This window comes from Sesamum indicum, linkage group LG2, assembly GCF_026168435.1.
Source record: "Sesamum indicum cultivar Baizhima isolate 11 linkage group LG2, ASM2616843v1, whole genome shotgun sequence".
In the NCBI taxonomy this organism is placed as follows: domain Eukaryota; kingdom Viridiplantae; phylum Streptophyta; class Magnoliopsida; order Lamiales; family Pedaliaceae; genus Sesamum; species Sesamum indicum.
In genome coordinates, this window is record NC_142658.1 from 6,155,959 (window position 1) to 6,167,776 (window position 11,818).

The following is an 11,818-nucleotide window of genomic DNA, read 5'->3' on the forward strand; positions in this document are numbered from 1 at the left end:
TTTCTGCACTTTGTAATCACCGTTTTTGAAGAAATACACAACGCACTCCTTCCTTACGAGTTTTGATGGCACAATCGGTTCTATTCCTTGATTTTAACAAAGTACCAGAGCCTTCTCAGTGAAGGTCTCTATAAATTTTTTTTTTGGAAACTAATCCTTGGTGTTCGATTATGGCGAACATTGAATATGGAGATACAGGCATGGTGCACGCCATACCAGATCCGGATTTCATGCAGCTTTAAGCCTTTAATCACCCTGGGATGGTGATGGTCTCAGCAATGTTGACTGGGAACAATTATTTCGCCTAGAGTAGAGCAGTGAGGGGTGCACTGACAGCTAAAATGAAGTTAGATTTTGTCGATGGTACTGCGGTCAGGCAATCAGGGAGTATTGATGAGTTCAAACGATGGAATCGCATTGATTCCATGGTCACTACCTGGATTTTGAATTGTAAGTCGAAAGAATTGGCTGAGTCTTTTATGTACGTAAGTTCGTCGTGAGAGCTTTGGTTAGAATTGGAGGCAAGGTTTGGTGAGAGTAATAGCCCCATGGTTTACCAATTGCAGAGGGAAATCGGTCAGGTAACGCAAGGAAACATGTCGATTATGGAGTATTACGCTAAGCTCAAACACTTATGGGATGAATTAACGTGTTTAGCGCCCACTCTGAAGTGCATTTATACAGGGTGCACTTGCAGCGTTAATAAAGCAATGATGGAGATGACTGACTCAAATCAATTGATACAATTTTTGGTTGCATTAAGCACATTCTATGATCAAGCAAGGAGCCAAATCTTACTGCTGGAGCCTTTACCATCAGTTACTAAAGCATATTCCATGCTCATTCGCATGGAAAAACAGATGCAAATAAACATTAGCGGCCTTGAAATGAATAGTGGTGCCGCTTTCCAAGTTAAGACTCACAGTTTTAAGAAAAGGAATTTGTGGATAAAAGACATCTGGTTTGTGAACATTGCCAGAGAACGGGTCATTCCAAGGATAGTTATTTTAAACTTCATGGTGTACCTGAGTGGTACAAGGAGATTACAGACCAGCGAAGAAAATCAGGAGGTAAGGGACGAGGTTTTGCAGCTGCAGCAGCTACTGAGCAAGTTCATATCAAACCAGAAGGAGCTACCAATATAGCCAACATTGTTCGCACAGAAGTGCAGAGATTGATGCATGAAGAGATGCCTCTTGATCCTTTGAAAGTGAATTTCGCTCAAATGGACAGTTTTGCAGGTAATAGCATGAACTCTCCTTGCACTATTTTTGGCTATTGGATTATTGATAGCGGGGCAACAAGCCATATATGTGGAGACATTCATCTATTTCAATACTTCACCACACCCACACAACCTCTCACCATTCATTTACCAAATGGATAAACGCAAATAGTCTCTCATATAGGATCCGTTGTTATCTCATCTGAAATTATTCTAATATATGTGCTTCATATTTCCACTTTCTCTGTCAATCTACTGTCTGTTCGACAATTGTTTCATGATATACCAATTCAATTTCGGTTTCTAAAGTCTTGCTGCATCCTGCAGGGCCTGGGGAATGAAAGGGTCAAGCTACAGGAGACCTTATAGGAAATTTGTATATCCTATCCTCTACATCTGCGTCAACGAAGAATCCTTCTATATCTCTTCAAACTAATTGTAATGTCAATTCTAGTGTTAATGCTGCCATGAATAATGGTGATGTGTGGCATAAACGACTTGGACATTTGTCTAAAAGTTCAGTGGAGCACATTACTTCACTGCCTCAATTAGACTTCATTAAAATGCCTTGTGAAATATGTCCCTTAGCTAAAATGAATCAACTTCCTTTTACTTCAAGTTCCATTCATTCTTCATTGATCTTTGCTCTTGTTCATATGGATATTTGGGGGCCCTATAAAGAGCCTATTGTCACTGGTTTTCGATATTTTTTGACCATTGTAGATGATTTTAGTCAGCCCATATGGACATTCTTTATGCGATACAAGAGTCAATATTTGGAGATGTTTCAAAATTTCTGCAAGCTTGTGTTTACACAGTTTAATAAACATGTGCAGTCCATTCGTACCGATAATGGTTCCGAATTCTTAAGCTCTCATTTTCAGTCCTTCCTCAGTAGTTCAGGCATCATTTATCAATGTAGTTGTTCCTACACTCCGTAGCAAAATGGAGTTGTAGAGAGAAAACACAGATTTCTCCTTGATATTGCTCGTTCCAATATGTTTCAATCCTCCTTTCCTAGGTGTTTTTTGGCTGATGCCATACTCTCTGCTACCTACTTAATAAATAGGTTTCCCTCGGCCATTTTAGGATGGAAAACTCCATACGAAATCTTGTACGGAAAGGTCCCCTCTTACACACATCTTAGAACTATAGGGCGTCTCTGTTTTGCTATTAAACCAAGTCCGTTTCAGTCTAAATTTGATAAGTGAGGCGTTAAATGTGTCCTACTTGGTTACCCCCTGGCCAAAAAGGATATAAATTACTTGAGCTTGATTCAAACACGATCTTTATTTCTAGGAATGTCACATTCCATGAAGAAATTTTCCCTTTTGCTCAATCTTCTCCAACAGCTCCTGCTGTTCCTTTGCCCCTTATTCCTTTAAATGATGATTCTTGTAATGATCCTCCTATTACTGATACTTTAAATGATAATTCTCCTTCTCCTCCACACTCTCAGCCTACTTCTCCCACTGTCCCTGTTCCAGTTCGTAAGTCTCAGAGAACCCATACAAAGCCAGTTTGGCTTTCTAATTTTATTTGCAATATAGCTGCTCACTCTTCTATCCCTACTGTCACCGGCTTAGGCTCAAAATTTTTGGATTTTGTTGCCTCTCTATCCATTTTGCAGGAGCCACGCAACTATAAGGAAGCCGCATCCATTCTACAGTGGGTTGATGAAATGGACAAAGAACTGCAGGCTTTCGAATCAAATCACACTTGGGATGTGGTTCCTTTGCCATCTAGTAAACGCCCTATTGGTTGCTAGTGGGGGTACAAAGTTAAATTGAGAGATGTTGGATCGATTGAATGATATAAGGCCAGGTTAGTGGCCAAAGGATACAAACAAGTTGAAGGGGTGGATTGTGTTGAACGTTTTTCTCCTGTGTGAAGGTTGTGACTGTTCGTTTATTCATCGCCATTGCTACTTCGTTTAAATGGCCACTGCATCAGATTGATATAAACAACCCCTTTCTTCATGGTCATCTCGATGAAGAAATTTATATGGACGCTCCTGAAGGGTACTCTATTCAGCCTGGACATGTTTGTCTTCTTCGGCGATCTCATTATCGTTTGAAGCAGGCTTTACGCCAGTGGAATCTAGAGTTTTCACGAAGTCTCATTGCGTTTGGTTTCAAGCAATCTAAACACAATCATTGCTTATTTCTTAAGCCGCTAGATTATGATTTTATTGGATTGTTGGTCTATGTTGATGATGTCCTCATCATGGCTCCTTCTAATGATTTCATTTCGCAGGTTAAGCTTCACTTTGATGCTCTTTTCACCATCAAGGATTTGGGTTCTACACGTTACTTCCTTGGCTTACAAATTGCTCGTTTAGAAGCTGGAACTTCCTTAACTCAGTCTAAATATTTTTCTAACATTGTGGCTGATTGTGGTCTTCTCAAAGCTAGAAGTGCTGCCACCCCCTTACCGCCTGGAATCAAGTTGCACGTTGATGATGATTCCTTGCTTGAGGATCCAGAACCATTCCGTCGTTTGGTGGGACGCCTTCTATACTTCAGTTTCATTCATCCTGATATCTCGCACGGAGTCCAACAACTAAGCCAGTTCATTCAATGACCTTGCCGTTCACATTGGCTAGCTGCTACTCATCTAGTTCGATATTTGAAGGGCACTTCAACTCATGGTCTTTTCTTTCCAACTTCGAACTCTTTGCAGCTTCGTGCGTTCTGTGATGCGGATTAGGCAGTATGCCCTGACACTAGGCGTTCTCTCTCGGGCTTTAGTGTCTTTCTTGTCCCTGCTCTCATTTCATGGAAGACAAAGAAATAGTGTACCGTTTCTCGATCCTTTGTCGAGGCAGAGTATCGCAGTATGGCTGCAACAACATGTGAATTGAAATGGATCTCTTTTCTGTTATGAGATTTTGGCATTATTTTGGATGCTCCTTTTCCCTTCGATTGTGACAGTCAAGCTGCGCTTCATATCATGGCGAATCCGGTGTTTCATGAGCATATGAAACATTTAGACATAGACTGCCACATTGTTCGTAATTGTTACAAGAAGGGATTTCTTGATCCTGTTTTTGTTTGCACCAAGGATCAATTAGACGATTTATTTACGAAATGTCTTTCTTCTACTCAATTCTCCTGTTTGGTGCGCAAGTTGGACTTGTTCTTGGGTTTCCCAAGTCCAACTTGTAGGGGGGGTGTTGAGAATACAGAGCATAAGCGAGCTGATCATAGTGATGAAGCTGGTGCCTTGGTTGCCTGGGATCCTGGTTGAATGCATCTCTGTTGCAGAACTTCGAAGAAGACGCGCATTTATGGAATGCGTTCTTTCTATTTACTGAGCATGCTTATATTAGTTAGCTTATATGGAGCTGTTTAGTTTGCCACCTGTAGCTGACGTGGCCTAAGTTTATTATTTTAGTTATTTTTTCTGTTCGTTCTGTTCATCATCTTCCTCTGATATTTAACAGAGGCCAACACTATTCTTTTGTAACTTTTTCTGCACTTTGTAATCACCATTTTTGAAGCAATACACAACGCACTACTTCCTTACGAGTTTTGATGGCATAATCGGTTCTATTCCTTGATTTTAGCATAACCCTCCACATTCTCGCATCTAACTTAGCCAACTTGTCCGACTCAGCTTCCTTTGCCTCTTGACCCACTGCCCCATCAACCTCAACCCCCTGTGATCCCCCCTCAGAACAACAACCAACCTCCACGGATATAGAAATAGAGCTTCTCGAATATTCTAAAAAATCCTCTCTGCTCTGATGATGATCAAACCAGCAAAAAATGTTTTGCCAAAGACGTCTCCAAATTTAAAGGAAATCCAGGTATCCTCTTCTGAGATGATGAAATTAAGTTAATATCTTCCCCTTTGAAGTTTGCTCTTGTTGGTAGTAGATCGGTCTCCGACACAAATACAATATAGACGATTACAGAAACTTAAAAATTATTACAGACCTTTCTAACACAAATTACAAGAAGCCTATAGAACAAGAATAAACATACAAGAAATAAACCGGGGAATAACAATATTACAGAATGGGGGGACATTAATAGTTTCAGAGTGATCGGCTCAGAGGCCTAAGACCCAGGGCCTAGAGAGGCCGTAGGCCGCAACCCTGCTCACGGTTGCACAGATGTTACCGAGGCCACAAAGGCTATCAACCACAAAGGCTGTTCTCAAGAATCCACCAAGGATTTGCCACTAAGGCTTCAGAACCAGAAACCACTAAGGTTTTTGCCACAGAGGCTTTTAGAGATTTATGGAGGGAGAAGAGAATAGTGTAAACTGTCCGTTAGCCATGAACCAACAAGCATGAGCCATTTAAATAGGCTAGCACTTAATGGCTCATTTACAGCCATTATCTGGAGAATGAGAGAGTCACAAAAGGCGAAGAACAGGTGAAGAACCCAAAGGGTCGAAGGAGAGAAAGGGATGAAGAAGACGGCGGAATTAGGGTTAAGAAAAGACAGAGAAAAGTATTTATAAGAGAGCTGCCGGGTCAAACCCTAAAGTGGACCGGGTCGGTGAATTAGAGGGTTTGGGCCTTAGTTTATCCGGCCATCCAGTGAGCAAGGCCCAATCATATTGGTTTGGGTCATTTCATTTTTACATTTTCCACCTTGGTCCAAACCAAGATGGCGGGTCTAGAGGCGATCATCATTGCCTTTGCTTCCATTTCCTGCAAACAAGAAAAGTTAAGAAATAACAGTTTATAAATGAAGAATACTAAGAAAATTTTTAAAATTTTCAATTGCCAAGCACTTTGTTCCCATATCTGCTGGATTTTCTTCAAACTTTATCTTTTCAAGGTTGATTATTCCTTTATTTATAACATCCCTAATAAAGTGATACCTGACATCTATGTGTTTGGTTCTATAGTGAAAGACTAGATTTTTACATAGTTGGATACTAGACTGACTATCAGAGTAAACTACAAGTTTATTTTCCAGAAATCCAATTTCAGAAATTAAACCTTTGAGCCATATTGCTTCTTTTATTGCTTCAGTGGTTGCTATATACTCAGCTTCAGTAGTGGAAAGAGCTACTATACTTTGAAGTTGAGATTTCCAACTTATACATGCATTACAAAGAGTAAAAATATAAGATGTTGTAGATTTCCTACTATCTCTATCATTGACATAATTAGAGTCTACAAAACCTTTAAGTTCAACACCATCAGAGTTTTTAGAAAAGGTTATTCCTAGGTTTTTAGTCCCATTTAGATACCTAAAGAGCCATTTAACAGCTTCCCAGTGAAGAGTACCTGGATTTGACATGTATCGACTTAAACAGCTAACTGCATATGCAATATCTGGTCTAGTGCTAACCATGAGATACATGACAAAACCTATAGCATTTGAGTAGACCACATTTTTCATTATCTTTTTCAAAATTAGTTTGAGGACACTGTTCTTTACTTAATTGAAAGTGTGCAGCAAGTGGTACTGAAGAGGGTTTAGAATTTTCCATTGAAAACTTTTCAAGAATACTTTGAATGTAAGAAGTTTGATTCAGGAAAATAGTTGACTTGGTTCTATTTCTCTCTATATTCAAACCAAGTATTTTCTTTGCATTTCCTAAATCTTTCATTTCAAAATTTTTACATAAATTATTCTGTAAGCACTTAATCATACTGAGACTAGGACTAGCTATTAACATGTCATCTACATATAAAACAAGAAGCAAGGGCACATTGTTCTCATACTTGAAATATAAGCAAGGATCATAGGCACTGTTTTTAAAATCTAGAGAATGCATGAACTGATCAAACTTTTTGTTCCACTGCCTAGGGGATTGCTTTAAGCCATATAAGGATTTTTTGAGTAAACATACATGATTTGGATTTTTCTTATCAACAAAACCATGAGGGTGAGACATATAAATTTGCTCATCTAAATTTCCATGCAAGAATGCATTCTTAACATCCATCTGTTTTAATTCCCAATTAAAATGAGCAACCAATGCAAGCATGATTCGAACAGTAGTAAATTTAACCACAAGAGAGAAGATTTCAGTAAAATCAATGCCTTCTTTTTGTGTAAAACCTTTTGCTACAAGTCTAGCTTTAAATCTCTTGACATTGTTTTCTTCTTTTATTTTGAAAACCCATTTACAATCAACTATAGAAGCATTTTTAGGTTTTGAAACTAAAACCCAAGTGTTATTTTCTTTTAAGGCTTTTAATTCTTTATTCATAGCAGTTATCCATTCTTTTGAATTTGAACTTTTTATAGCTTCTTCATAAGAGCCTGGTTCTAAATTTTCAACATTTAGAGCTAAGTGATAATCTCTAAACCTAGAAGGAATCCTACGTTCCCTAGGTACTCTATCCCTTACTAACTGATAAGTGTTTGGATTTTCATTTTCAAGTTCTTCATTACTATTTTCTTCTTGATTTTCTTCTCTAGTTACTATTTTTTTCCTTTGTTGGTTATCCTCATTACTAGGTTCCACCTTATTAAAGGTATTTTCAATATTAAAATCTTCAGTATTTTTAGAGGAAGTGTTTAAACATGGCATTTCAGATTCATTAAAAATCACATCTCTGCTTACTATAACTTTAAAGCCAGGTTGATTCCTAAGCCATAATCTATATCCTTTTACTCCAACTGGATAACCAATAAATACACAATTTTGGGATCTTGGATCTAGTTTATCACCATTATTTTGACAGAAAGCAGTACATCCAAAAATGCGTAGAGAAGAAAAATCAACATCAGTATTAGACCAAACCTTTTCAGGAATATTAGTAAGGGCACAGAGGGTGATCTATTTATCAAATATGCTGCAGTTATTAAAGCTTCCCCCCAAAATATTTTTGGTAATCCAGAACTTATTAAAAGACATCTTACTTTGTTTAACAAAGTCCTATTCATTCTTTCAGCTACCCCGTTTTGTTGAGGAGTATATGGTGTGGTTTTGTGTCTTTTAATACCATGCTTATCACATAATTCAGAAAACTGTTTGTTGCAAAATTCCAAACCATTATCTGTTCTTAAAGCTTTAAGCTTATGACCGGTTTGGTTTTCAACCAGAATTTTCCAGTTCTGAAATTTCTCAAAAACATCAGATTTTTGCTTCATTAGAAAAACAATACTTTTCTAGAGTAATTATCTATAATAGACAGAAAATACTTATTGCCCCCATGTGTACATACATTAGCAGGACCCCATACATCTGCATGTACATATTCTAGAATGCAATTTGAGGAAGTGGGAGATGGGTATAAGGAAGTAGGAAACTTTACTTTGTGTTGTTTTCCTAATATGCAATCATCACAAAAAGTCAAAACAGAAGGTTTTTATGCAAAAAACCATTTTTGTGTAATAACTCAAGTCCCTTAAAACTGATATGACCCAATCTTTTATGCCAAATTTCAGATTTATTTTCTGTAGAGACATTTCCAGAAAAAGAATCATACTTGACAGTGCACAAATACAGATTTCTCTTTTTGACAGCTTTGAAAATGGTCATGGAACCCTTAGAAATTTTCATAATCCCTTTACCCCATTTCCCCTCTAACCCTTCTTCTTCTAGGGCAGAGCAAGACATCAAATTATGGGCAAGATCAGGGACATACCTAACATTCTTTAGGGTAATTTTTGAACCATTTTAAAAAATAAGACATGTATCACCATAGCCAAGCACATCGCATAATTTTTGATTTGCCATTGACACAGAACCTAGCCTTTCAGTTTTAAAATTCATCAAAATCTCTTTGTAAGGTGTCATATGAAAAGTACATCCAGAATCCACAAGCCATTCAGATTTATTTAAAGAATTTTTCACAAAATTTACATCAGATACCATATAAACTTCATCAGTAGTTTCTTCTAAGACATTAGCAGATTCATTATTTTGTTGGTTCTTTTTCGGTTTCTTACAGTCTTTAAAAACTTTTTGTGTATTAAGATGCCTTTCATTTTTTGTTGCCATATAGAAAAGTCAGTTTTTCCATCAAACGGTTGTAAATTATAACCAGACATTTTAGCAAGTTTACAGTAATAACACAGAATATTCACAGTTCACACAAATAATAGAAACAAATATTAAACAGCAGTAAATTCCCAATCACAGTTTATATATGTGCAGGGGCCTTGACTACGCCTCCACTAGATATCCGACGGCTTCTCGAGCCCGACCAAGGGAGGTTAGTAGTAAGGGGTCGGGATACTGGGACTAGAAAAATAAAGAGAGGAAGAGATAGAACAATGTTACCGTGAGTCGCCTCAGGCCAGAGACTTAACCCCGCTCTGATACCACTGTTGGTAGTGGATCGATCTCCGGCACAAATACAATATAAACGATTACAGAAACTTAAAAATTATTATAGACCTTTCTAACACAAATTACAAGAAGCCTATAGAACAAGAAGAAACATACAAGAAATAAACCGGGGAATAACAATATTACAGAATGGGGGGACATTAATAGTTTCAGAGTGATCGACTCAGAGGCCTAAGACCCAGGGCCTAGAGAGGCCGTAGGCCGCAACCCTGCTCACGGTTGCACAGATGTTACCGAGGCCACAAAGGTTGTTCTCAAGAATCCACCAAGGATTTGCCACTAAGGCTTTAGAACCAGAAACCACTAAGGTTTTTGCCACAGAGGCTTTTAGAGATTTAGGGAGGGAGAAGAGATCTGTCCGTTAGCCATGAACCAACAAGCACGAGCCATTTAAAGAGGCTAGCACTTAATGGCTCATTTACAGCCATTATCTGGAGAATGAGAGAGTCACAGAAGATGAAGAACAGGTGAAGAACCCAAAGGGTCGAAGGAGAGAAAGGGATGAAGAAGACGGCGGAATTAGGGTTAAGATAAGAGGGAGAAAAGTATTTATAAGAGAGCTGCCGGGTCAAACCTTAAAGTGGACCGAGTCGGTGAATTAGAGGGTTTGGGCCTTAGTTTATCCGGCCATCCAGTGAGCAAGGCCCAATCATATTGGTTTGGGCCATTTCATTTTTACAGCTCTTTTGGGTAAATTCTCCCACGGATCCCGGGGTGTTAGATATCTTCGAGGAAAATTTGTGTAGATGGGACAAAAGGGTGAATTCATGATTGGAGTTATCAATTTCAAGCATGTGCTAATCAAATTCACACTTGAGGAAGATTATGCATGGTTCTGGTTGAAAGGGGAATGGTCTTTTGTTGGGTTCCCCATGAGGGTCTTCAAGTGGACTTTTGAATTTGCTACAGAAGTTGAGTCGTCGATTGCAACAGTCTGGATTTGGTTTCCTGAACTTCCATGTGAGTTCTTTCATAAAAGAGCACTATTCAGTATTGCAAGTTTGATTGGAACACCACTAAAACCGATGAGCCCGAGACGGACCTCTCTCGACCTAGCCTTGCCCGAGTATGCATTGGGGTTGATCTTATGAAACCCAAAACGATTGAAATTTACCGTGAATTTGGAGATTGAACATTCCATCAAGTTCAATTTGAAAATTGCCCCCATTATTGCCGGCATTTAGGCCATCGGCAGAGAACATGCACTGAAAAAAATAAGCTTTACAAGTCAGATTTGGTTATGCCTACACTTGTTGAGAACGCACACTTTGAAACCGATAAAGAAGCTCCACCTGAGAATCGTACTGTAAGTAGTGTTTTACCTTTATTGAATCATTCTAATACTGTGGATGGAAAACTCAATCCTATTGTTGATGACTTGCTTGGTTGAAGTTATCCGCATCTTATTGGGATAAATGATATTGATTTTGGCTATTTTGTTCGAAAAAATCGAAAAAAACATTGTTGTTAAGGATTGCAACCAAATAGAATACTTTGGGGTTGATGATGTTAGTCAACCAAGTTGTGAACAAAACTTGATTTTAGAGAATGAACAGGGAGAATGTGAATCTAATGTGGGGTTTAAAGGTGGTGGAGATGGTGAAGACTGTGGCATAAATAAAGAAAACGTTGAGGGTGCTTTTAAAGAATATATCATTGTTCAAGAGGAAATTGAAAAAGAAGATGGAAATAAGAACAATGTAGAAAATCAAAACACTACTACACATTGTCCACTTGAGGAAATACATCGAGATAGAAATGAAGGATTGTGTGGGGATAACAGATCGGAGAAAACAATTCCTGCGGTTAATCAAATGAGAGGATTGATAAAACCACAAGGGGCTATAATGCAATTGAACAAAGGGGAGATTAGAATTTTTAGAGGCATATAATTGTCATGTTGACGAAGTGGAGGAAGCACGGTTAAAGCAACTCTCTTTTGAGGATGCACGTGTGAATGGAAGGCATAGGAGAAATGCATCTTTTGAGGACGAGAATGAGGTGATGTCTCGATTTAGTAGGACGAAAGGATCAGAAATTAAACTATGGGAGGGCATTAAACTGAGGAAGAAACGGGATGGTGCTTCATGGGCCTACTTGACGTCTACTCATCCCCTCAAACAATTTTTGATAGTCGAATTATGGGTTGAATTGGACAAGGGCTGCAAAGCACCAACTCTCTTGGGCATTAAACAGCTGAACCAATATGATGGGTTGTGGAGTTGCAAGTTCTTTGGGCTCCCTCATTTTCAGATTTCCTCAATGCTTTATTGAGATCCGTCTTAAATTGTAATTATCCTTATTTTCTTTGTATTTATT

The 11,818-nt window shown here is 38.4% G+C and overlaps 1 pseudogene; it reads right to left on the minus strand.

Annotated features, from left to right (window-relative positions):
* Positions 1–5,856: 5,856 nt before the first annotated feature.
* LOC148789145 (secreted RxLR effector protein 161 pseudogene) lies at positions 5,857–6,591 on the minus strand (annotated as a pseudogene).
* Between the last annotated feature and the right edge of the window lie 5,227 nt (positions 6,592–11,818).